We start from the raw sequence: 27866 nt of genomic DNA on the forward strand, positions 1-27866 counted from the left end.
ATTCATGTCTGCTCACAACGTATCAAGGTGATATTTTTTGAAATAGTCTGTGGATGTAATCAAGTTAAGATGAGGTCATGCTGGATAAAAAGTGGGTCCTAAATGTAATATGACCGTTCTCCTTATAAGAAGAGGCAAATTTGGACACAGAGACACAGAAACACGGGGAGAATGTCATGTGACAACTGAGGCAGAGATTGTAGTTAGGCTATCACCAGCTAAGGAATGCCAAGAATTCCTGGCAACCACTAGAAACTAGGAGAAAGGTATGAAAACAGATTCTCCGGCTGAGGTCCCAAAAAGGGAACAACCCAATGACACTTTGATTTCAGACTTCTGACCTCCCAAACTGTGAGAGAATGAAGTTCTGTTGTTTTAAGTCACCCAATTTGCGGTAACATGTAATGGCAGCCCTAGGAAACTGATACTCCAAGCATATATGAGAAGCTGGATGCCAGGCACTAATTTCCCAGCCTCACTCAGAGAAAGCTATACAGTGCTCCTATGCTTTGACCCCACGATCCTATTGACAGCCTGTATTGTACCTCTAGTTCCTCTGCTCCATGTAATATTCTTTCTTGCTTCACTCCTTTATAGAGCATGTCCTCCATTTGCAGCCTTGATGAAAATCTCCATGAGGATCTTAACCTAGAGAATCAGTCCCCGCAACCATCAGTCACCTAATTAAAATCACCCAGGTTGAGATGTCCAAGAAAATCAGTTTTCAGTGGACAATCTTTGCTCCTTCCATATTAAAGTAAGTATTTGAATCAAGTCAATGCTCTTTTTATAAGTCAGCTAACCGTGCCAAACAAGTGAACAGAAAAACTATCTCATAGCATTTGTGTCAGCTCAGGTCCTCTGGGAAGCAAACGCTAAGAGTAGGAAGGGAAAAAGGCCCTGTGAGGGATAAAGGGTGAAGAAGCAAGATTTTATAGATCTTAAGGCAAGATTTGGTTGTGTAGACATCTATATATTCCTTAGCAGCTGATATCTCTCTGATTAATCGAGAGATTATGTCTTTGATCAGTAAAACTTTAAAAGAATTTTCTCTAATTTCGACCATGGTACATCCTTAGCAAAAATAGTAGATTATATTTTCTGTTTTCCTGAAATTCTTTTTAAATACTAAACCTGACCTATACTGGGGAAAACATTTTGTGTAGAATTTATATAGATGGAGAGATGCGAGGGAGAAAGGTGACAGCAATAGAAACAGTATGCAGAATATGTGGTGATTTGGCATGTTTGCTAATGCTGGTATGAACTGACTGCACAGAGATTTTGTGGTGGAAGGGGGAGGCAAGACACCACAGGAGAGGCCATGGGCACGGACACGGGGTTTGGAGAACGTAGGAGAATAACCCGGTGCCTCTATCTATTGCTCTGCGATAGAAGTGAAGACTAGTGTTTTGTCCCAATATGCAAGTAAATCCTGCTCAGACCCTAGGACAGGCCCTGTCTTTCATCTGGAGGGACACGGAGTTGGAATAGGAAATCGACCCTACAAACAGGAGGGACCCTTACAGAGGGGAGGGAGAAAACCTAACTTTGTCTGGACCTTGACTTGGAGCCATCTAGATATGCTTGAGGGAACACTGGGGAAAGCTGAAACTGATCTCTGCCTTGAGGCAGGAGGGCAAAAACAAAGTCAAAACAGACCCTAGGGTCCTGGAAGGATGAGCAAGCCCTATCTAATTAGCCAAAGCTCTGTGTCTGTTTCCCTTAAAAACCATGGAAACCATAGAGTCTTCCTTGCACATGACAGTCTTTTCTCAAGTGGTCATCCAGTCCACACTATAAACACCCATGACAGGTTACTTCCTACCTCCCGAGGCAGGCTTATAGAGAATGATTTAGAAGACAACCAGTGTAAAGTTCATTCACCTCACACGAGTAAGTCTAATTTCTGGTCTGCCAGAGGATCAAACTTTATAATCACTCTCCTTTTTGCTTTTTGTGGGATGTCTTCTCTGGTTTTTCTAGTTCTTGCTCCCTACCTATCAAGTAACATTTAAGTTAGAGTATGTGGAAGCTGATTATAATATCCATTTGATAGATTTTCCAGGACCTTTTTTGGGCCATCGGTCATTTCAAATTTCATTAACACCTGCACCAGAGGGTGAATGGGAAAGGGAAAGGTGTTAAACAAAGATAGAAATGACTAATGGACCAGACTTCTTTTTTTCTTTTTAAACAAAATTACAGGCATGGAATTACCCTAAATTGTCATCCATTTTGTGGTTCTGTTTGGAAATTTACTAGTATATTGGGCATCACTAAATATATCTAAAAGATAGTTAGGCAGTAACATAACTCAGACATACCATTATTCCTGAGCAATAAGCTTGCAGCATTTACCCACAGTCCTTGTCTCAGCTGCCTGCCTCAGTGGAATTCCCACTCCTTTTGGTATGGTTTTGAGAGTTGGGACATCATCTTTATCTATTGGCTTCTGTGGTATTTACTGCATCTAAAATGAAAGATTTTGCATTTAAATGTTGCCTGGAAAAGACACAATATCTTGCTTTCTTGTATTCATTCATTCAAAGTAATTATTGCTGTCACGGTCTCATGTGCATTGTTTCCAAACCATAATGATTTGAGACTTATAGAGCATGGTAAAAGAGTTGAATTGTTTTTTCAAGCAGGCAATTTTGTGAAGCAAATGGTAGTAATCTGAGCCACTTCTTGGTTTCTAAAGATTTCATCTGTCCGCAGGATGATTTCAGGATCCATACAGTTCCTTACCTGGAGGTTAAAATCCTATGTTCAAAATCCAATTTTTCCATTTCCCACATGTAGAATGCAGGTGTGAGAATGTAAAATAAGTCAGGTTCATTCACAGAGTTTCCTACATCCTTTGGCTCAGAGCATCTCTGAGTTCTTTGTAATTAGCTTAAAAGAAACATGGGGGGAAAGTTATAGTCTTTTCAAATAAACTGTATGTTTCCCTTAGGAATTTATACTAAAATGTGTATTTATTTTTAAAAACCAAATGATATGAATATAAGAAATGCAATACTGGGTCAGCCCAATGGTCTAACCAGCTGTGGTTTCAAAGTTTCATAGTATTCCATTAATGTTGGCCTCAGAAGTTTGGGGATTTGTTTCAAACTCCGTGGGCTTTTTTTAATATGCAAATCTGTATTTACCATTCATAGGTTAATCTAAACCTTTCCTGAATTTACTGATATCTTCAATGTGCATCAACTAAAGAAACAAGCTCCCCAATGGCAAGGGTACTACACCTTATCAATCCTGAGCTGATAGCAAGGGTTTTACTACAGGGCAGTAAGAAATGAGATGAGTAATGCAATCTATCACAGTTATCCTCTTGGTCATAACTATTTACATCCCTGCCACATGCAAAATTCACTCAGTCCCATCCTATGACACTGTCTCACACCCCCTAAATGCTCATTTAATCATGATATCTGCCAGAAGTCCAGGATCCTGTGATCCTTTTTTCCCTAAGGATTTTATTTATTTATTTGCAGAGAGAGAGAGAGAGAGCACAGCAGGGGGAGTGGGAGAAGCAGGCTCCTCACTGAACAAGGAGTGCCACACAGGGCTCCATCTCAGGACCCTGGGATCATGACCTGAGTTGAAGGCAGACGTGCCTTCAGATGCCCCACCAAGAAAGAAAACTCTTAAATTGATTGCTTAACCAACTGAGCCACCGAGGCACCCATAGGATCTTGTGATCCTCATCAGTATAGGTCAGCTTCGTATTTAAAAATAATTATAGGGGGGCACCTGGGTGGCTCAGTGGTTGAGCATCTGCCTTTGACTCAGGTCATGATCCCGGAGTTCTGGGATTGAGTCCCGCATCGGATTCCCCACAGGGAGCCTGCTTCTCCCTCTGCCCATGTCTCTGCCTCTCTGTGTGTCTCTCATGAATAAATAGATAAAGCTTTATAAATAAATAAATAGATAAATAAAATTATAGGGATATATGGAAAATATAATCTACTATTTTTCTTTTTTTTAAGATTTTATTTATTCATGAGAGACACACAGAGAGAGAGAGAGAGAGAGGTAGAGACACAGGCAGAGGGAGAAGCAGGCTCCATGCAGGGAGCCCAACATGGGACTCGATCCTGGGGCTCCAGGATCACACCCCTGGCTGAAGGCAGGCGCTAAACCACTGAGCCACCCAGGCATCCCCAATCTACTATTTTTCTAATGATACAGCATAAGCCGATATCTATTAGAGAAAATTCTTTAAAAATTTTATCTATCAAAAACATTGCAAACTCTTGAATAATTAGAGCAAGCTCAGCTGCTAGGGAATATGCAAATGTCTACCCAACAAAATCTTGCCTATAAAACTCTTTAAAATGTATTACTCAGTTGCCTGTCCCCAAAACATTTCCTGCTTTTTAAAATAGAGAATACTGAACAGGATTTAAAGCTTTCCTTGATGACTCAGGGCTACTATTATGGAAAACAATTTCATAATGATGTGATTTCCTAAGGATTTTTAAGGTGGGTAGAGTGGCTTGCTCCTTTGAATGGCCCCAGAACTTGGCAAAAATTTTTTTTAACTCGTTACCTATCACCTCCCTTTGCTTATCAGCTGATACTTTTTGCTTCTGTTGTACCTCCTTCTAGTACTTCCCTTGCTGCTCTTAATTGGTGTTACTCTAATTTGGGATTATATCCTAATTGACTCTCAACAAGTCTTCTTTTTTAGTTTTTCTGCCTTAAACATTTCTACCACCTCTTTTCTCTGCTGTCAGCTGCCACTTTTATTGGTGTCTGTATGCTTTTCTGTGCCTAACTTAAAAGCTTGTTTTATACTAGCTTCTGGGAGAGAATTGAGAATCATTGGGTAAATCTGTAGAAATGTGCATGAATTTTGCGATATCTGTTTTCTATTTCGGAGCCTTTTGTCCATTATTCTCAGAACTATGGCCGAGTTTCAGATGTTAAAAGGTGTGTTCAATCTATCACTGAAATGAAAGGTTTTAGAAAGAAAAATAAGAAAATAGACTATTTAAAAAATCAGTTTTAAGACTGTCCTGATAAAATTTCCTAGATCTTGAGTATCTAAACAAAATGATAGATGAAAGGATGGTGGGATGCATTGATTGTTTCTGCTTTGAAGCCAATGAGTGCTCTTTCCTATTCAATTGTAAGTATCTCCAAGAAAGGAATTGTTTTTTTACTCATTTTTGTATCTTCTGTGCCCAACAGTGTCCAACACATAGAAAATATTCATCAATATTTGTTGGGAGTAATTTACTTGATCCAGCGGCCATAATTACAAAAGATTATCTGTCAGTAAGAGAAAGATTAATTGTTCTGCATTCTGCCTCAGGTAGAAAGCAGACGTCTTTAGCAATGAGATGAGCCCAAATCTCCTAAATGACCTCCCATTTCTCTCTTCCTGTCTTCCAGTCTTCACACCCAACTCCTCATCTCTACCGCCACCCCAGGATTTCTGAGTAATGGTGTTTCACCACTTTGGTTTAGAGCTTTGAACAAAAATTAAAAAGTTGTGCTACGTGAACAGATTTTATGCATACAGATTTCAAATATCTGAGTCTGGTTCATATCTCCTGGTAATTTTATAGCAAAAAGCTGGTTGCTGAGCCCGTGTCTACATGTTTAGCATTTTGCTGACCTACAGGGAAGGAGCAGGAGGTGACTATGTGTATGACTTGAAAGGATGCCTCATTATTTTATGTTAACTGTGCTCTTTTATTTCTCTGTTCGTACAAACATTAGAGTATTCACTGTATTCACTGCAGCCAAGAAAGAATTTCTTGAGTCTAAAGACTGTGGGCAGTTTGAGGAAACCAAAGAAGGGAATGCACAGAATTCCATTTTCCTTCTTTTAGCCTTCTGGTTTTCTCACAAACTGCGTGCAGGTTTTACAGCCTACCAGTGCCCACTGCTTTCCTGCCTCTGAGTTCTTTTCCTTCCATCACTCATAGATATTGTTCACCCAAATGTTAATAGGCAGCTTTTTCCTCAAGGATGCTGGAAAGATGGTTACATTGAAGCTAAACATTTGGCTCCCTGTCCAGTACCACAAAAAGTAGACCAGGGGTGCATCTTAATCAAATTTGTCCTCACAAAGAGAGAATCTCTGCATTTTGGCTTGAGAACCACTCATATGCCCCCATTCTCATAGTCAATCATGGCTTGTTAAAATTTTTTTTCCATGTATATACACAAAACAGTGTCACTCAAACAGAGTGAAAAATCACATTGTCCACTCAGTAAGACTTCCATCAATTTCATCTGTTTCTTCTAGCCCAAGCCCCACAGATTAAACTGTGACATCACAGGTGAAATATTTCTATTTACCTAAGGATGAAAACACAAGCAATGGAAACTATGACAGAGGCCCAGCTAGACTCAAGCTCCTAACATTGGGCAGCCCTCTTATGTATGTTTTCATGGGAAAGTTCTAGGGATTTATTCATTTAGTTACTTATTAGTACTTAAGAATAGACAAGTAGAACTGCTATTTGCTCTGTCCACTCCAAGTTATAGTTAAAACAGCAACAGTGATTTAAAAAACATTTTTCAACAGTCATCTATACTTTATTAGCACCAATATAAGCTCTATGCTGGAAGCTACTCATTTTTCTGACCTCCAGTTCAGCTTAATGAGGCTGATTCCCCAAAGAATAGATAAATGAAGGCACCGATACACCTTGTTTTTGTGGACTTGAAAGTGACATTAATTATAAGTCATCACTTCCAGATGGATATTCTGGCCTCAGAATTTTTTTTCCAGTGGAATAGCATTCAAAGATAAAATTTCTGTCTGGCAAAGGTAACACCTTCTATCTAGATCTAAACCTATTACCCTTGTTATAGTGACACACAAAGTACAAAAGTATATAATTATCTTAGATTTATTAGTTCCATGTTTCTGATATTTTTTAGTCCTTTGTTTTTTCTTTTAAAGGTTTTTTATAAAAGATGTTTATTTAGAGAGTGAGCATGAGCAGAGGGAAGGGCAGAGAGAGAGGGAGAGAGAATCCCAGCAATGTAGGGCTCGACCTTGCGACCTGGAGATCATGACTTGAGTATAAATCAAGAGTCGGATGCTAGGGGATCCCTGGGTGGCGCAGCGGTTTAGCGCCTGCCTTTGGCCCAGGGCGCGATCCTGGAGACCCGGGATTGAATCCCACGTCAGGCTCCCGGTACATGGAGCCTGCTTCTCCCTCTGCCTGTGTCTCTGCCTCTCTCTTTCTCTCTCTCTCTGTGTGTGTGACTATCATAAATAAATAAAAATTTTAAAAAATTTAAAAAAAAAGAGTCGGATGCTTAACCAACTGAGCCACTGAGGTGCCCCTAGTTAGTTCTTTATGATGCGTTGCCTCTGTGTAACCTTTCAAAGATCTTGTCTAAAAGGCATGAGAAGTATTATGAATTTTTTTAAAAATGACATTTTTTGCAGTACTTTTAGTATATTGAGGTTATATTAAAAGCCAGGAATATATATATTATATATATTGTATATATATATTACATTCCCCCATCCTTAAAGCAGGTATTTCTCAAATAACGACTAAAGGATTGTTAAGTTCATTTGTATCCTATCGCAGTCTACTTTTATGAATTTTATTTACTAATTTAAAATATTCATTTTTAAGGATTTATATCCTAACTCCAGGAGAAAACGAGTAACTTATAAAAGCTCTACTTTCAATTAAATCAACTGCTGAGTCAGAGATTTATTTGTGCAATAGAAACCCTTCTACCTGACTCCTTTGGGACCCGAGTAATCTGGGTATATAAGCACCCAGATATTCCAGAAACCTTGTCTCCACTGACCTCATGTTACTGAGACTGCAGAATCTCCCAGTGTAGCCTGTCCCTGGAAACGCTTCCAGCCAACCTCTCTCTACCTCCCCACCTCTCTTATCCCACTTCCTGCCTCCATGTCATTCAAGCCCCAGACAGTCTGGCTTAACCAGCTTTCCGGGTAGGCAGGACTCACTACAGGCATTTCCATTGTAAGAAGTGCTTAAAGGAAACAAATAGAATAAGCAGCAAACGGTAATATATTTCACAAGCGGGTATTATATTTTCTATTTTTCTTCTGACTTGTTGGATTTCTTTCCAGTTTGTCCTGGTTTTTTCATTTTGGTTTGCCCATGTTTTAGTAGTCTCAAAATAGCTTATCTTGAAATCTTGCCTTCCGTTTTGTATAGAACTCAGAAGGAGAATGGCGCCTTTCTGAAAAGCCAAATAGCTTTGTGTCATATTGTAACAAACAGAACCTTTACTTGGGAGCAAAGTATCACCATAGTTAAATGCTCTCCAGATGCCTGCTTTGCCACCAGAGTGTAAACAGATATTTTCCAGTCTGTATTTACCTCTTCAAAATGCAGCCCTTAAAAAAAGGGGTGGAGCATGAAGAGGTTCTTGCCTCTAAATATGGACAATCTGTATATCCCTCTATTTAAGGTGACTAAGAAGGATTAGAACCTGGTCTGTCATTCTAGAAACTCTATTGATCGGCTTGACAGTGTGAAAGTTTGTCTGGACTGTGTGGGGGGAGGTTGCAATCCCTGGATGCATTCTTGCTCCCTAGAGGCTTCCAGGGAGAGAGAATGACAAGTGAGAAACAAGTAGAAGAGTGTTTAAATGTTTAAATTAGCATAATTCAGTATGGGGATCATCTCTGATAATATCTCAATTCTATAAATCCTTAGAGCTCTCCACTATGGACTTTCCAGGAGCTCCTTTAAAGACACTGTGGACGTAATAACGTTTCATCTAGCATCATTTCGGGGCTGAGGAGTAAAAGGGTGAACACAGCCCTGGTCTCCCTGAGCTTACACTTCAGTGGGGAAACAGATACTGTACACTTACTCTCAAAAATAAATACATAAGCAAAAATTTGCTAAAGTTCCAGAAAGACAAAGCTCAGTCTACATGGGAATGTAACTTGGTTTAGATTAGAGGAATCAGAGGGAAATTGGGGATGGAACAAGCATAGGGGTCAGACATCTAGTTAGAAACACTGACATGATGTGAAGACCCAGAAGCGTGTGATAATTTGGGCAGTTGCAAGGACTGAAGAAAATGCTAATATGCAGAGGTGTCAGGACCATCATGGGGCTAAGTCAACAATGATGGTTTTACAAATTGGACAACTTTGAAACTGCTTCTTTGAAGACAATGAAAAGATTTTAAATTTAATTTTTTAATTCGTTAATTAAATTAATTTAAATCAGTGCAATAAAATTACCACTTGGTTAGAGATAACCTAAAAATACTTGTGTGAGCTGTGTTCTCTAGGGATTGAGTTCAAGTGCAAGTAAGGGAAAAGCCAACAACATTGGCTAAAGCCACAGAGTGGCTTCCTTTTCTCACACAAGGATGAAGCTAACCAGTGGCTGACTGTGGATGGCCCAGAGTCTCTGCGATTTTCTTGGCCCTTGCCTCATGACGACAAGGTGGCTACTTGGGCTCCAGTGTCAGTCACTATCTCAACTTCACAGGGAGTGACAGGAGTCAGGTGTGTGTCAGGAAAGCAAAATCTTGGAATTCGTTAACAGACTTCACATGAATATTATTGGTCAGAAGAGTGTCATATGGCCATTCCAAGTTGCCAGAAAAGAGGAAAGTGTTTTTCAAGCTGGGAATCAAAATTGCTTACTGTTAATAAGGAAAAAGGGTGAGTATGGATGTTGGATGGGCAATTCGTTGTCCTTGCAACTTAAAGTTTTTTAGCCTATTCTGTGGTTGAAAATGCTTTTTTCCCCTTGTCCGTGCAAATGATTTTGTTACATGTGTTTTCTTTTTTACTTATTTTTTCAAAGATTTTTTAAAAGATTTATTCATTTTAGAGAAAGACAGAGAGTGCATGGAGGGGCAGAGGGAGAGGGAGAAGAAGAGAAACAGACTCCCCACTGAGCAGGAAGCCCAATGCCAGGCTCCATCCCACAACCCATGAGATCATGGCCTGCACCAAAATCAAGAGTAGGATGCTCAACCGACGGAGCCACCCAGACGCCCCTTGTGGCATATGTTTTAATAAATCATGACTTTGGGGAACGTGTCCTTCATCCCTTATATGCTGAAGAAGTCTGTTGTAATATTAACTGCAGTTAAACCAAAATGAATCTTCTTATGATGAATGCATTTGATTGACATTTGTGTTTAACACAAATTTGTTTCACTTAGGGCTGTATCTTGCCTATTCCATAAAACTGGAGCATCTGATCTGTTCTGCTCCCCTGTTAAAAGGGAGACAGTCATGTGTTGGCTTCTGTAGCCTGTCTGTTGTGGCTTGGGGGTGAAAGAAAACCAAGAAATAAACTTTCTAAATGATTTAATCAGTCCAAGATGTATACCACTTTCAGATCATCTATTGTACTTGTGTTTTAGAACTCTAGATTAGCTTTTCCCATCAGTATTTTCTGAGATCCTCATTATTTAACATCCTCCTAGATTGAACTTGAGGAGCCAAGGAAATGATTGGGTATGAATGGTAAAAAGCATGAAGTGGGCATAGCTCAACCAGGCATCTGGATTGCCATGACTTACATCTTCATGTATTATTACAGCTGTTGTTGGCGTACATGGTTCTGTATGGTTTTTGGCACATTTTGTGCTGACAGTGCCCCTTTAGCACATACCCATATATGGGTATGTGTGATAGCTAGCCTATATGATAGCCCCCAATTATCTCTACTTTCTTATATTCCCATTCTCATATAGTCCCTTCCCACATTGTGTCAAAGGTTGGTTTAAGTGACCAATAGCATAGATACTATTGCCTAGGACATAAAAGACAATTGTGGCTTCTGCTTGCTATCTTGGATGAATCACTCATTCTGGGAAAAGCTGGCTGCCATGCTATAAAGACACATAGGCAGCCCTGTGTGGAGGCCCATGTGATGAGTGAATAAAGCCTAGTGTGAACCTCAGCAAAGAACCAAGATGTTCTGCTATCAGCCGTGGGAATGGGCCAGCTGGGAAGCAGACCCCCAGCCCCAGTCAAGCCATCAGATGACAGAAGCTCAGGTTCATATGTCATGAGTGAACCCTGAGCTAAAATTACCCAGCTGTTCCTATATCCCTGATGATCCATGGGAACTGCGAAATACTTGTTTGTGGTTTTAAGCCACTAACCTTAGGGTTATCTTTTATGTAGCAATACATAGTATATCACATGTTTGTGCTTCCTACCCTGTGCCACCTCAGATACTGATGAGTGTTGGCTTGGCCCAAGCATCTGCATAGATCAGGAAGTTAACACTCCTGAGGATGACCTTGACCAATAAGAGGGAAGTCAATGGATATATGGACTTGCTTCCTAGCTTTCAAGAAGACAATTCTGGAAGGCATTAAGTGGGCTTCTCAGATGGCCCTTGAGAAGCATCAAGCCCCTGCTTCCCATAGTTAGGGTGTTTCTCTCCTTTGCTGTCCTACTCTCTCTGACCTCTCTTCTCCTCCCAAGAATTGCCAGATGATCTCATCTGCACACAAAGCCTGATATCAGCCCTTCCTTCAGGGAAACCCAAGCTAAAACCGTGAGTGTGAATAAATGCTACATGCCCCCAGGACTGCGCCAAATGAGAATGTGAACATTTAACTTAATAGATGAGAGCAACGGGCTCAGCCTAGCTCAAGTGGAATGTACAAAAAAGAAGCTTGTTTTATTGGAGGACTTCTTTAGCAGTATAATGCTAAATTCTTTCTTTCTTTTTCTTCTTTTTTTAAAAAAAATGTGAGCATTTTAGATGATGTCAGCTTTGAAAGTTTCCTAATTAGACGTTTACATGTCAAGGGCCCTTATAAGCCCTTTTCTCTTGCCATTAATGAGGAATAAAATAGCTCCTGAAGAAAAAAGGTAAATTGTTCATATTGCATTCCTTGGTCCTCAGAAAAGAAAGCTCATTCACAATAGGCATGATTGCCAAGTTCAGGCACAGTTAAGAAGTTCTTTAGGGCTTTGGTGTTCACAAAGGAAGCACCCCCACCTGCCAGCCTGCATGGTGGTCTGCTGAAAGAATGAGGGCTCATTCGAGAAGTATTTTAAGGATAAGGAATTCAAACTTGTTTCACTGGATAGGGGTATCTTTCTTAGTCTCTGTCCACATACAGTCATTCTGTATATGGCATGTTTTGGGGTAACAGTGGAATGAGTTCTTTGAGTTTCACACCAGCCATAGAATTCTAACATGGTGGGAGACAAAGGCAGGTCTCTTAATGGGTGTTTCAATCCATTCGTCCCTTTCTGATGAAAAGAATTGTTATTATGCAGTAGGATTTCTTTCTTAACTAAAAGAGTTCTCTTGCATTAATCTAATTTCACCAACGATCTGAAGCCTGAAGGAGTACCTTAAAGCCATTTGACTTCAAAAATTGAGGAAGCTTTAAGGGCTGGATTCTTTTGGCCAAGACCGCATTCTTCACCTGCATGAGAGATGGTCTGCAAGTAGAGGACAGAACTTCAGTCCAAGTTCATTTCCACCTGACTCAAGCCCAAGCTTACGTAGCAACCATTTACTTTTCTTTTCTTTTTTTTTTTTTTTAAGATTTTATTCATTCACTCATGAGAGTCAGAGAGAGAGAGAGGCAGAGACCTAGGCAGAGGGAGAAGCAAGCTCCCTACAAGGAGCCCGATGTGGGACTCGATCACAGGACCCCGGGACCAGGACCTGAGCCAAAGGCAGACACTCAACCACTGAGCCAGCCAGTGTCCCTCCATTTACTTTTCTTAACCCTAACCAACCTTACAGGTTCAAATTTAGAGCTGTGATGAAGCTAAAAGCTATTGTGGCCATGAGCAAAGTTTTACCATAAATTTGGGTTTCAACATGAAGATGTCAGAATGAGGGACCATCAAGTGGGAATGAGACACAAGTGAGGACCACAACAGAGGATCGTGGACTTTGGGATTACAGAAACTGAAAACTTACCGAAGAAGGGCTATTGGTCATTCATTGAACATTTATGAGTGCCACTCAGTGCCTGATGCTAACCATGTAAAGATGACAAAGGCATGGACCCTAGCCTCAAGAAGTTCATCCCAGCAAAAATAGGACTTTGTTTTTTAGAAAAATAAATGATTCTCAGTTTGTATCATATGTGAAAATTTTTCAATGGGATTTTTGTAGACAAAGGACCCTCAGTAGAGTTAGAGATCCATACGTTCCTATTTCATACTCCTCTTGCCTTGTGAAATAATTGTATAAGATAATGTAATTGAAAGCTTTTTGGAGAGTGTCTGGCAAATGTGAAGTCTCCACCAAGTTAGGTGCATATAATGGCTCACAGTCACGAATTCCAACTCAGTTATTTTCCCTCAAAACACAAAGCCTAGTTTCCTAGGACTTACTTGCTCTCTTCTTATCATTCATGACCCCCACCTTTACTTGTTTCTTCTGCCAGCAGGGGACGGGGGGCTGCACTGGAGCTTGCCCATGAGCCGAGACCCATTGAGAGATGATCCTTTTGACCAAAGTATCAAAGCAATCCAGCTGCGGATTAAGGAAACAGAAGGCTCTGAAGCTTTGGTTTAAGAGTCAGGTCATGGAACTCTTTGAAGAGCTTGAGTTTTTGGAGAAAAAGTGCCGAGCAAGTTCCAAATGCACATTCATATTTAGATAGAAGACACAGAAATATAAAGCCACGTGACAGATTCCTTAGCAAATATAACAGCATACACATCTTAATGAGCAATATACCCCTTGATGCAAGTTTCCATGGTAGACAAATGCTTATTTCAATTGCTCGAAGCAATTTCCTTTAGGAATTTCCTTGAAAGTTGGCAGAGCATTCTTTTGAATATCCTCAATAGAAGGAATTTTATCCTTTAAGAGAGGACTTAAGTTTTTGTTTAAGGAGTCAAAAAGCCATTTAAAGCCAAAAATGATGACACCCCCACACACACACAAATGATCAAGCAGAGAAGTATTGTTTGTGACTATAAAGTAATGAGGCTGGTTTTGGTGCATGGCCTTAAACTGATGCTGAGGCCATTCCACAAAAGCACCCCAAATGTTTTTTTATAGCAAGTTACGTTAGTTTGCTAAGGCTGCAATAACAAAATATCACAGACTAGATAGATGGCTTAAACAACAGAAATTTATTTTCCCACACTTCTGGAAGCCAAAAGTCCCAGATCAAGGTGTTGGCAGGGTTGGTTTCTCCTGAAACCTGTCTCTTGGCTTGCAGATGGTCATCTTCTTGCTGTGTCCTCACATGGCCTTTTCTTGGTGTGTACATCCCTGGTCAGAGACATCCCTGGAGTCTCTTTGTGTCCTGTTTTTTTTTTTTTTATTCTTATGAGGATAGCAGTCAAACTAGATTAGGGCCCACTCTGACACCTCATCTTAACCTAATCACCACATTAAAAGCTCTATCTCCAAACACAGTCACATTCCGAGGTACTTGGAGTCAGGGCTTCAACATATGAATTTGGAGGAAACATGATTTAGCTCATAATACAACTCATCTCTGAGAAAGTGTATAATCCTCCAAGTGCCCTCTTCTGAAAGACAGCATCATTTTTATGTGTAAGTACTGGTGCACTTGTTAAAAGGTAATTTACTTCCAACCTATGGATGAATGGATAAACAAAACGTATATATGTACAATATCGCGCAGCCTTAAAAAGGAAGGAAATTCTGACACTAGTTACATCATGGATAAAACTTAAAGATACTGTGCCAAGTGAAAGAAGACAGACACAAAAGGACAATATTACATTATTCCATCTATATAAGGTACCTAAAATAATAAAATACATAGAGGCAGAAGGGAAACCAGTGGTCACCAAAGGCCAGGGGAGAGGAGAATAAGGAATTATTGTCTAAGCGGTACGAGCTTCTGTTTGGGAAGATGAAAAAGTTCTGGAGATGAATGGTGGATGGTTGCACAACAATTTGAGTGTACTGGCATCCCTGGCTGGCTCAGCGGTTGAGCGCCTGCCTTTGGCCCAGGGCATGATCCTGGAGCCCCAGGGTTGAGTCTCTCATCGGGCTCCCTGCATGGAGCCTGCTTCTCCCTCTGCCTCTGTCTCTGCCTCTCTCTTTGTGTCTCTCATGAATAAATAAATAAAATCTTAAAAAAAATTTTTTTTGAGTGTACTTAATGCCACTGAACTGTTCCCTTAAAAATGGTTAAAATGGCAAATTTTATGATGTTATGTATATTTCACCACAATAAAAAACATTAAAAAAATTAATCTGTAGTTGCTGGTCAAGAAATAGAGCCTAGGCTTTTCAGGAATAAATGTGGCTTAATAGGGCCTATCCAATGAAACAAAGGGTAAATGTATTGACCGAGGGGTATGGCTAACCCAGAGCTGCAAGAAATGGAATCGTAATTTAGTGTGCAGTGCTTTAATTCTTTCTGAGCAATAGTTATCTCAATCGTGCATAATAATAGCATTTTAGTGACTTCTATTTCTTTTTTTTTTTTTAAGATTTTATTTATTCATGAGAGACACACAGAGAGAGGCAGAGACACGGGCAGAAGGAGATGCAGGCTCCCTGCAGGGAGCCTGATGTGGGACTCAATCCCAGGACCCTGGAATCACGCCCTGAGTCAAAGGCAGACATTCAACTGCTAAACCACCCAAGTGTCCTCAATTTCTGACTCAGTCAGAAAAAGTCACATGAACCTTCCTACCAGGAGTTGGCCACTTCTCAGGTTTGTTGTATGACATTGCTACCCACACCCAAGACCTAATCTGGTTAAACCATAAAGCAAATTAAATCTACTTCCCAATTCCCTTTTCGTGCTTCTTATCCATTGGCTGAAATCTTATTTCCCCTTCCCACTGGGCAGTAAGTGCCTTTCCCCCCCAGTCCTGAAATTTTGAAGCTCTAATCCTTCTGCCATCAATCTCCCACCCCACCCTCATGCTTGCTATCCAGGGAGCCAGGCACAATCAACCAGAATCACCCCTACTTTCTACCTCTTCCCTAACCCATCAAACCTTCCAGTGATCTAATGACAGTTTTCAGAGGGGTTGTGTGTGGATCATGGAAAGAAATCCTAACTACCAAAGAACATACAGTGATTTGTAAAAAAAAAAAAAAAAAAAAAAAAAAAAAAAACTGTGGGAAAACGCAATTATTCCATCCCTCACTTAAAAGGAAAACCAATTCATACTAAGATGTAAATGACTATTTACTGGAAGATTCTTTAGGCCAGTACTATAGTTATCATTTCTTCTTGTGCGTGGCTGCTTTGGGTCTTGTGCATCATTTTTCTTTTTGAGACACGAAGGTCAGAGAGGAATTTTATTAGAACTTGGCAGTCCTCAGTTCCTAGCTCTTTACCACAATCAACTAAACCCACACAAATGTTACTAGAAAACGAATAGGAAATCATTGCTTCTGTTGTCCATATGTTTGACCAAGATAAGGCTTCTCAATAGGATTATTCTTTCATATATGGAGAAATGCAATCAAGTTCCTGATCAATCTGGACTCCCTGAACTTATTTTTCAAGTAGATGAAAACCATACCAAAATGGCATTCTTCTGACACATTAAACAAAAATGTTCTCTTAAAGAAATGATTAACTTTACAAAAATATTTGTATAAGTTGCTTTTAGTTATGAGAGAAACTTACTCTTTTTTTAAATATTTCATTTATTTATTCATGAGGGGTACAGAGAGAGAGGCAGAGACAGAGACACAAGCAGAGAGAGAAGCAGACTCCCTGCAGGGGATATGGGACTCAATCCCCGGACCCTGGGATCACGACCTGAGCCAAAGGCAGATGCTCAGCCACTGAGCCACCTAGGTGCCCGAAAGGAATTTTTCGAATACAGTTCTCTATAAAGTAAATCTTTGACTTTCCTGAAGAAAGTTTTGATTTTTGAAGTGTCCAAGGCATTGCGATACAGCAATTCCATTCTGAAGGGGGTCTCATGGTATCAGACCCAGAAGATGGCACCAAGCTTCAGTTAAGGTATATGCAAAATAATGAATATTAAGTCAGACATTCTAAAATATGAAATTATTCTATAGCAGCCACAAGGGCTTGGTTTTTGTTCTCTCCTTTCGACTCCTACCCCATTTCCATTTATATCAATGCATTAATCAATATCTGTTTGTTGCTGTTGAAGGTACCACAGCTCTGGATTTCAGAACTGTGCTGAATTTTTCACCTTTCCCATATTACTAGTGGACCTTGGACCACATTGTGTCTTCTCTTTTCCAATTCATACCCCCAGCGGGACTGGACCTAGAGATAGGGTCTTTAGAGGGTAAGGTTAAATGAGGTCATAAGGGTGTGGTCCTAATCTGAGGTCCAGGAGTGGGACCTCATGAGAAGAGGAAGACGGAGTTCTCTTCCTGCCTTGTAAGGACACAAGAGTATAGCTGTCAGCAAGCCAGGAAGAGAGTTCGCAGCAGAACCCAGCAATGCCGAATGCTGATCTGCTGATTCGGCCTCCATAGCTGCACGTTTCTGTTGTTCGAGCCACCCAATCTATGATATTTTGCCATGGCACTCGAGCTGACTAACACAACTAGTTTTACCCTTTTTTCACTAGCTTCTCTGAATTTTGGGTGAATTTTGGGATCTTCCCTGTTGAGTACTTAAGAAACAGAAGCGCCTCTGATGAGGGTTAAACCCTCAAGTCTTTGAGATTCCTTTAGAGGAAAAAGCTAATGTAGGGTCCCTCTAGTGAGAATGTGAATATTGCTTCTACAAGCTGGGTTTCTAAAGGAATAGCTAACAAAAAGTAACATGCCTTCTCCCTTCTTGCCTCCCCTTCTGGTTTCTCTGCTGCTTTACCACATGCAAGATTGATTCTACTTTATCCGGCCCGGGTTGGTGGAACCCTTTGGAGCACGGAGTCAAACTTGACACCTACTAGCTGCAGCTTGGGCAACTCTCTGAACCTCCAGAAGCTTGCTTTACCATCCTAAGGTAGGTTGTGCTGAGGAAGAAATAAGGTAATAATAGTACATGCTCGCGGCTTGGTAACTAAGTAAGAGGTGTTGCCCTGTGCTTATTACTAGATGTTGCTCCTTACTGGGTGCTGCTCCTTACTGGGTGCTGCTCCTTACTGGGTGTTGCTCCTTACTAGGTGTTGCTCCTTACTGGGTGGTGCAGAGTCTGGGGCCTCTCTTTGGGAGGAGCCACGGTGTACCCAGGCCCACCAGCTCTGCCCTGTTCCCGGGGTCATCTCACAGGTCAGCAAGTCCAGACACCACCCAGCAATTAGTCGTGACCCCAAAGAGTGAGTGACGTTGAGAGAGGCGCAGATCTCGAGTCTCTCCCAAGAGCTCAAGCCTCCAGGTCCTGGAGCCCCATGAGGACGAAGGTGAAGGCAGTTTGCCGGTGCGGGGGCCGTCGGGGGTCCTCGGCAGCTCCCTAGTCCGTGCCCGGGGAGCAGCAGGCGGGGCCCCGGCGGGCTGGGCTCCATGGAGGTGCTCCTGCTCGGCCTGTTGCCGACCAAGGGCCGCAGAAGGAGCGCGAGCGTCCGACCGGGCGAAGGCTGCCCGTCGCGGCGCACGTCCCAGGGAGAGGCTAGGGGCCGCCGAAGCTGCTGTCCTTGCGTCCACGGGGCGGGGTCTCCGCCCGCCCCTCGCCCCGGGCGTCCTCGCGGCCCGGGGGTCCGAGCTGCGGGTCTGGGCGCCGCGGCCGCGGGGCGGGCACCCCAGGCGGCGGGGGGCGGGGGGCGCGGGCCGCGGGCTGCGCAGGGCCGGCTGCGAAAGAGCAGCGGCGGCCGGCGGGCCTCGCTCCCGGCTCGGCAGCCGCCGCCGCCCCGCGCACGCGGGATCACAGGGGAGCTGACGTTTCATTTACCGACTGAGCGACTCTGAAAAAGGCCCCTGTGCCCAATTACCGCGGCGCGCAGCCTGCTCGGCGGCGGGCGCCCTCGCGGGGGAGGGGTGCCTGGGGCCCTCCGAGGGGAGCTGCGGCCGCCGGCTCCGCCGAGCCCCGCCGCCCCCCGCCGCCGGGAAGCGCCGGCCGCGCGCCCCCGACCGCCCCCCCTGCGGCCCGCGCGCCCCCCGAGCTCCCCCTCGCGGCCCGCGCTCCCCCAGCCCCCCTCCGCGACCCGCGCCCCCGGGGTCTCCCACCGCAGCCCGCGCACCCCCCCCATCTCCCCGCGGCCCCCCAGCCCCCCCCCGCGGCCCCCCAGCCCCCCCCACCTCCCCGCGCCCCCCCGAGCCCCCGCCCCGCGGCCCGCGCCCCCCGAGGTCCCCCCCCGGCGGCCCGCGCGCCCCCCCGCACCCCCCCAGCGCGCCCCCCGAGGCTCCCCCCCAGGCTCCCCCCCCCCCCCGCGCCCTCTGAGGGCACCGTCTCCCTCCGCGGGCCCGAGTGCAAGCGCCAGGCGTCTCCCGAGACCTCTTCCCTTTCCTTTTTAATTTTTTTCCCTTTTTTCCTTTTCCTTTTTCTCTTTTCCTTTTCTCTTTTTCTTGTTTTCTTTTCTTTCTTCTTTTCTTTCCTTTTTCTTAAAGGAATGTGCCAGTAGCCTATGCGACTACCAAAAAAAAAAAAGATGTATCAAATGAGGCTGGGTTTTGTATTTCGGCCGCCCCCGGGCTCGGGGCCTCGCCCCACGCCTGCCCGCCTCCCGCCTCCCGCCCGCCGCCCGCCCGGCTCCCCACCGCCCGGCTGCGTTGGGCCAGTTTCCTTTTCTCCGCTTGGAGATGATATTTGAGCCCGTAGCCGCGCTGCTGTGTATTTGCGAATTTATAACAAGGAAATGCTGCCTGCCACAGGTCACTGCACGTAAGCAGGCGGCCGCGTAATCAGCAGATCGGTTAACCTGTTTACCAGGCACCTGACAGGAAGGTGGCGTGGTCCGGGGGAAGGGACAATGGCCTGTATGTCGGGAGCCCCGGGTTGGGTTTCCAGCCTCAGCGCGGACTTAACCAGCTCTGCTCGCTGTGCCTCACTTTCTCCATTCACCAGAGCCTGGATAAAGCCGCTTTGAGAAAGCTCCACTGAGGATTAGTGAGATGGTATCTGTGCAGGGCTCCGCGGTTCTTGAAGGAAGGCGCCGTGTAAATACAACTTGCCGAGCTTGTTGTAATCATCACCGTTCTCGTGGCTATTAATCTCGACTTCCCTTCCTTGTCTGTTTTGGCATCATTATATAACCCGCTGTGTCTGTGCGTGTGCCTTGTGTGTGCGTGTGTGTGTGTGTGTGTTTGGGGACGTGGGAGTAGGATTTAGACTCAGAATAAGAGTCAACCCCTCCAAAACTAGTAAAGCCAGGTGAATTCCAAGCTGGGAAACCCCTAAAGTTTGACAGATTACAGTAATGTCTTAGTTTCAACCCGGCTGCTCCATATTTCACATTTTTTTCCCTTTCCGTGCTACCTTAGTTTTAAGGAGACTTCACTGCAACTGCACGATCCAGAGCGTCAGAGTGAAGTCTTTGTGCTTGCTTGCCCATAGCCAAACACATAGGTCTATGTTTAAATAATCGTAAGAGACTTGAGTGGAATTCTTAAAAAAAAAGTTTTATTTATTCACTCATGAGAGACACAGGGGTATAGGCAGAGGGAAAAGCGGGCTCTCCAGAGGAGCTCTATGTGGGATTCCATACCAGGACCCCAGGATCATGACCTAAACCAAAGGCAAAGGCTCAGGCACTGAGCCTCCCAGGCTCTGGAGAGCAGAATTTAATGTTGAGATAAATAATTGCACTGAGTGAAGCTAACAGTTCACTGGACAGTGTTCTCTGGGGACAACAAAGAGTTCACCAATTCTCTCTGTCCAGGACCAAAAGTTTAGAATGGGGCTGAGGGCAAGGAGATCCTCTTATCCAGAAAGTGTTCCACTCAGCCCCCTGGGGGATCTCTGACCGGGCTCTCAGTAGTCACTTTGCTTTCAGCTCCCCTCCCACTCCTGGAACCTGGTGTTTTCCTGCCCACCCACACTCTAAAGGTCCCAGGTCAGAGTGGTGAAGGGCAAGGAGGAAACCTCTGGATTGATAATGTCTTTAACGCATATTCCTGCTGTGGCCTAAGTGGTTGGTGCTGGCATTTAAAAGAAGTTTAAAAAATATATATATATGTATATATATATGCGTACATACATACACAAGCAACCTGATAAATCTATCTTATATTAATACTGCTTCATTTCTAACAAAAACCGTTGTGTTCTAAAGATTTGGACTAAAAGGTCTGTTTAGGGCGTCTGGGTGGCTCAGCTGGTTAAGCTTCTGCCTTCAGCTCAGGTTATGATCTTGGGGTCCTGAGATGGAGCCACGCATCCAGGTGCCTGCTTCTCCTTTCCCTCTGACACCCCTAGTGCTCTCTCTCATGGGCACTCTTTCTCTCAAATGAATAAATAAAGTCTTTTAAAAAATTTTTTTAAAAACTAAAGGGCTGTTGGTTTTTGTGATGGACTTTCTCCCCCTAAAAATCAAATAAATCAACTTAATGCCTTCTATGTATCAGGTGAATTATAGGCAGCTGACAAGAAATATATCTCTTTTACATTAATACATATTTTTGAAGAGCCACATGATTAGCAGTAACTCTCACTTTTAAAAAGTCTAAGTTGGATTCAGATCCCTGAGTCCCACGTGGCAGAAACAGGCACCATTGAGGCATCCAGTCCATCAACTCGACTGAAAAAGTTCTATCCTCTCTTTCTTGCAAAGCCTCCTTCAGCCTTTCCATTTATGAAAATTAAACATTTAGGGAAATCCTTGAATACAGCGTCATGAACAAGTACCATTCTATCCATAGCATTTGATTTACCCAAAATACTCAATTGAAATTTCAGGTGAGTTGTATCAATTATTTTGGGTTTACTGAATTGATCAGAAAAGTTAAAAGATAAATTTTTTGTATCTAGTTCTGTCCCTAGCATTACCAGTCTTGTACAAGTTGCCTCACTGGTCTGTTCTCAGTAATCAATACAAAAAAGCAGGGCTTGTCAAGAAACTGGCTGCAGGTGATGAGGACTAAATTCTTTATGTTCTTTTATAAGGAAATGTTCTGGTGCAGTAACACCTCATTCAAACAATGATGCCAACCTTAACTCTCAGACACACAACTATCAAATTAGGAAGCATTAAAAAAAGGAAGAAAAGCTCAAGAAGGCTGTGCACTAAAGGTTACATACCTTATTATTAGGAGATTCACATAGGCTTCTGCTTAGAAACTATTTGCTTTTTCTTGAAGCATGATTCTAATGGTCTTGGTTTTTTTGATTATCTACCACACAATAAACAGAATGGGGAAGGTATGATACTGACTGGAATTGAATTCTGAAGGGATGTTTTAAGACACAAGAAAGAAGTGATAAGTAATTTAAAATGCAAATAGTCATCTAGAGCCTTTGTGAATGTGAGAAAACTTTTCAGCACAAAAGATATGGAGTTCATCAGTATATATCAATAAAAAAAACTTTAATAATCATGTAAGACAAGGTGAGATGATGCCTATTGCACTCTGTTTAGAAAGACAGGGAAGTAGATCGTAATTTCCCATGATGGTTTTGATTTAAATTACAAAGTTTTAGCACTTAAAGGAATAAGCTTCAGTTGGTTGTGAAATATATTAGTAGAATTCCTCATTTTTCAAGAATGTGAGACAAAAGAAGAATTGCAACAGGGAAAACTAATAGTATCTTAGGTTTACATGTTATTCCAAGGGATGCCCTCCAGATAAACTTCAGACCTCAAGGGGTGATTGGTTCAGTGATGATTTCAGGAAAGATTATCATCTACTAAATAATTCAGCTCACATCCTTTTCCCCTCTGGTTTTCTATCCAAGAAGCATCAGGCCTGGTTTTGCTTAGTTTGTGAGATCTCAATCCAGAGGAGGTTGGCTAAAGACCACGAGGGCTAGGCATGTTAAATGTGGGTCACCAAGTTGTCTGTGCAAGCCATTAAGGGTTGGGAGGCAGTTTGACAAAACTAAAGAAAACATCTGGGAAATGCAAATTAAGATCTACCCACAAGAATTACCTGGATAGTTACCCTAGAGGTACATAGAGAACATCAAACCATTACTGGTCATGTTCCAACAAATATGAAAAAAACATATCTGGGTTTCTCTAGAGAACACAAAAATAAGGAAACAAGATCAGAAGAACTTGATATTCCTGAATTCATGTGAATGGAAAAGAGGAAAATAATTTATGTGAATGGAAATATGGCTTCAGAAAGGAAATTCTGAGATTAAGATTTTATTTGGATTAGTTCAGTTGTACGGATAGCTGATGGATGTTTCTAAAATTGATTCTAATATTTGAATTGGGAACTTTTTGTTGTTGTTTTTACTTGACATCTAGTTTAGAAGGGAAAGAAAGCTTATAGTTTGCCCTGGAGCAATAATCACAAAGCTATTAGTTTCACTAATGCCAAAGGTTTCCTTACTTCAAGAAAAGATAGATGCAAACCACAATCTATAGTCACTTAAAAAATTATTTTGAGCTTTCTCTTTAGTAAGTGATGTCTGTTTCAAAACATACTCAGAGGGCAACCCTGGTGGCTGAGCGGTTTAGTGCCGCCTCCAGCCCAGAGAGTGATCCTGGAGACCCTGGATCGAGTCCCACTTTGGGCTCCCTGCATGGAGCCTGCTTCTCCCTCTGCCTGTGTCTCTAATAAATAAAATCTTTAAAAAAAAAAAAAAAAAAAAAACCTCAGAATATCTCCTTTCTCCAGTAACTATGGCTGAGTCGATTTCTCCTCATTGCTAAAGTAGTAAGGGTTATCACATTTGTTGAGCACCAGCCCTGTTATAGGTGCTCATCTGATCTGGTTAATATTCACAATATTCTAATGAGAAAGGCATTCTCTTTTTTTCCTTTTTGTCAAAGAAGCTAAAGCTTAAAGAGAAAGGTAACTTGTCCTCGTTCACTTGGGTAGTGAAGTGTTGGAGTTAGTCTTCAAACTTAGGTCTGTGTTTTTTCAAAGCCAGTGTTCCACCATCTGCCTTACTGTTAGAATGAGACTCCATTTGCTTGCACTGGCTTATTCATTCCCAGGTCCGGATGCATACAAGTCTTGAAGCATCTAAAACTAATGGAATATGTTTTGAGACTCTGAATATCAGTGAAGTGTCAGAAATTTGGAATGCCTTTTTTCCCTCCTTTTCCAGCAAAGATTCCAACTTTTCAAAGCAAAGCTCAACCCAGAAGTTAAGCCAGGTGTCTGCTTCCTATTTATTATTGCTAAGATGCTTAAAATGCAGTTAGATTTGCCTGATGAACATAAGCACAAGTTAAGAAATGTGATTGTGTTCTTTCTACGACTCAAAGAGGAACAGTCCCATGTAATTGGACTAGTGGTTGGTATTGTATTCTGACATAGAAAAAGGATTTGGAGTCTTTTGTAGTTGTGTACTTTCTACTCCTTTGTTTCGAGGTTTGAGAAATTCTGAGAGGTACAATAAGGTAATAACACAAAGTTTAGGTTTGTGAAAAAAGAAAATTAGGAAGCACTTAACATACCGTATCAAATTTCCTTTTTCAAAAAATAAAAACAACAAAAAAAACCCCACTACATTCCTCATGATTTCTTTCTAGATAATAGTTTTTGTTCTTCAATGAGCTAACATTTTAACTATTCATACCTCAAAAATAAATAGGGCTCCTTTTCTTTCCACCTCTCTTTCCTTGTGGTGTGTGGTGAGGAGGAGGGATCAATCAAAAAATAGCTTACACATTTTATTTAATGTAATTTTTATATGTAAGAAACTGTCTCATAGTTAAAACTGCAAGAGTCAGTCATAAAACACATTCATGAACAAATAAATTTGAAAAGGCCTCCTTTGGAATAAGAGAATTTCTGGTTTGGTTGGGAGCTTATTTTTTTAGTAGGATTATTGATATCTATAATACTACATGGGGAAATAAATACTTAAAAAAAAAGGCATAACAATATATAGCTCTGAGAGTAGAGTGGATAAAGAAAATGCTCCCCCTAACAATGGCCAAGAAAAGCTTTATGTGAGAACAGACATTTGAGATGAGCCTTGATACATGGTGAGGATTTGATAGGTAGAAACAGATAATGAGATACAGAAAAGCTATTAGCTGATTTTGTGAAAGTTTATCATCTTTAGAAAGTTTTTCTTTGGTGGGGGAGCAGGGAAGAGTAGCTTTGTTATGTTATAGCCATTTTTGCTTTATCATAAGTTCAATTGGCCACAAAGGATTATCTTTCCTGAAAAGTAAGTTTTTCAGTAAGAGACATAGGGTTACTTTCAATAACATAAAATATAAAATAATTATTGGATAATCAAAAATTCAACTCTACAAATGCTTGTGCAGTGCCTAAGCTTCACAGGGCTCTGTACAGAACAATTCTCCCAGGAGCCATGGGATTAGTTTACTCTGAGAAGAGGAAGTCGCCTATTATAGAGAGGTAAGTGTGCAAGACAAAGCAATTAAGGTGCAAGGGAATGGTGTAGAGGGAGAGACAAGGCAGGCAGACTGGCTTTCCCCAGACTTACATGAGTGATGGGAAAAAATTGGTTTAAGACAAAGTAGTAGGTGGAGAAGTTAGCTGGCTTGATTGGGAGCATTTTCCCGGAAGTATCCTATATATACATCAATCTATTTATCAGTCATTCAATCAATCAATCTATCTATCTATCCATCTAGCTGTCAAGATAGGAGAAGAAAGAAGAGTGAGGATGGGGGAATGGAAAATGCAGTGTCAGAGTATCTGATCTTAGAGATTTTCTACATTCCCCTGAGGCTAATACAAGTCACTGCCAAGACCAGAGAGCAGAGCAGAGCGGTGGTAATATATGTCAGAAGCTACAACTATATAAGAATAGTTTTCATCCCTTCCCTGTGGAGTCATCATCAGAACATGTTAAGACTAGAAGAGATATTAGAGAACATCTACTCCAGTCTCCTTCCCATAAATAGGGAAATGGAAGCCAGAAGTAAAGCCAAATGGCCACCTTGCTGGAAAGGACTTGGGTGTCTGGCTATAATTGTTGCTGCTTCCCCTGCACTGTTTCACAAAAGCTGTAAGCCTCACTTCATATTTTTCAGTCATAAGAGTTTTGCCTTCTGCTTCCCAGCATACACATTTTTGTTTTAATATTAAAATATTTTAAGTTACTTTAGTCAGTAAAACTGTTGTTCATAAAGATCGTGTGGTTTCACATAATTCTAACACATTGCTGCTGCTTTGCACCCCTGTTTGAGAAGCCTAGCTCTGCACCAAGACACTACTTCCTGTTCTGCAACTGGAGTTCTTACTTAGGCTCTTACGCTGTCCATGAAAATGAAGAATTCTTCTCTTGTTGGTGAAATTTCAGTTTTCATAAAGGCCTAACCTTGCCTTTGAGAGAAGGAGAGGTTCCTATTCTCTCTGTATGGCATCTGTTCCCAAACATTCACTCTTCCTTTCAACATTTATTGAGAAACCACTAGGTAACAGGCACTGTGTAGTGGTAAACAAGACAGTCAGGGTCCCTGCTTTTGGGGAGTCTTCATCCTTGTCAAGGGAGAAATAATAAACTATAAGCAGACATTCCTGCCTTCTCATCTCATTCTGCATGAACTCCACATCATGAAAATTTTATGAATCCTTCTGTTTTTGCAATTTAGTTGGAAGGCAAGATATCATAAAATGAAACCCTCAAAAGTAACACATTGATCTGGATGTAATTTTTACTGTCAAGACAATTGAAGCTTTGAGGACTTTGAGATAAACTATGAGAGGAGACGGTACACTCCATTTCATTCCGTGTTTGGAAAGATGAGACCCATGGCTTCATAACTTACTCAAGGTCACTTGGCCTATCAGAACTAGGACTAGAACATGGGTAGAGTCTTCTCACTCTATCTCCCTTTGGAATTCTATGGCCAACATTAGGCTTGGGGCCCTCTAAACACTCTCTGAGTCTCAGGCTTACAGTTGAGGATATGCTGATTCTGTAGGTGGGGGTTGGGGCAGAGTGGGCCATTGCCTTGATTTCTTTAAGCAGCAGGAAGACTTCCTCCTTACAACTAGAATCTGAGCTGCTCCTTTGAATCTTGAATCCCTGCCTTTTCCTTTTAACACTGTGTTAGGTGTCAAACCCATCACCAGGAGTAAACAGCTACAGTAGGTGAAGAGGGATTAAGATAGCCCAGGCAAATCCTGAGGCCGGCACTTTTCATGGCTGAACAGAAAAGTAGAAGGGAAAACACATTGCCTAATGCTGCGGGAGCTGCCTAATGCATTATCTATAGACTGGATGCTTATCTTTTCATCGAAGTGTGGAAGATAAGTGTCTCCAAGCACAGAGTACAGCCTGTGCCTGGATACTCAAAGGCTGGTTATTGTTGAGGATTATGTAAAATGGCTGTTGGGAGCTCAAAAAAAAAAAGAAAAGAAAAGAAATCATAGAGTTCTGTTTGTTCCTGGTGTCAGGCTGAGATATGAGTCAGGGAAAGAAGGAAGGAAAGGCTAACACCCTGCCAGGTAGCACTTGAGTACGCATATGAGTCAAAGTGCTTGACCTTTTAATTACCACAGACCCAGCTACTGTCAGTGTTTGTACCTGAGGAAGCAGTGTTCTCACTGTGCTACGCAGGGCTGGATTGGGGAACTGGCCTAAGATTTTCGGATGCATGCTTAGCTACTTCGTAGCTGGAGAAGGAGGTCCTCTTCCCATGTTTCTGTCTAAATTGATGGCATGTTGTGCACTCACTCACCTATTGCCACCTGCTTCTTGCTCCTCTCCCCAACGTGCCCATTAACTGATCCTGTCAGTCTCCCTGCCAAACCTCTCCCAAGCCCATCTGCTTCTCTCCATCTCCAGGGCCACATCCAGTCCAAGCCACCCTTATTGCTCATGCCCAGTTTCTACAATATCCTCCCAATTGGTCTTCCAGCGTCCAATCTTGACTGCATCTCAAATGCATTCTCCACTCTGCAGAGTTACCTTTTAAAAGTGCAACCTAATCTGTTTAAAACCATCAGTGA

The 27866-nt window shown here is 42.2% G+C and overlaps 1 long non-coding RNA gene across 1 annotated transcript in view; it reads left to right on the forward strand.

Moving 5' to 3' along the window:
- Positions 1-375: 375 nt before the first annotated feature.
- LOC129505192 (uncharacterized) overlaps positions 376-27866 on the forward strand; it is a 52096-nt gene continuing 24605 nt past the window's right edge. The window contains exons 1-3 of the long non-coding RNA XR_008663494.1: positions 376-757; positions 15419-15645; positions 17759-17883. This is a non-coding gene — a long non-coding RNA (uncharacterized LOC129505192). The remainder of the gene's footprint in view (positions 758-15418; positions 15646-17758; positions 17884-27866) is intronic.

Source organism: Nyctereutes procyonoides, unplaced genomic scaffold, assembly GCF_905146905.1.
Source record: "Nyctereutes procyonoides isolate TBG_1078 unplaced genomic scaffold, NYPRO_anot_genome, whole genome shotgun sequence".
Taxonomy (NCBI): domain Eukaryota; kingdom Metazoa; phylum Chordata; class Mammalia; order Carnivora; family Canidae; genus Nyctereutes; species Nyctereutes procyonoides.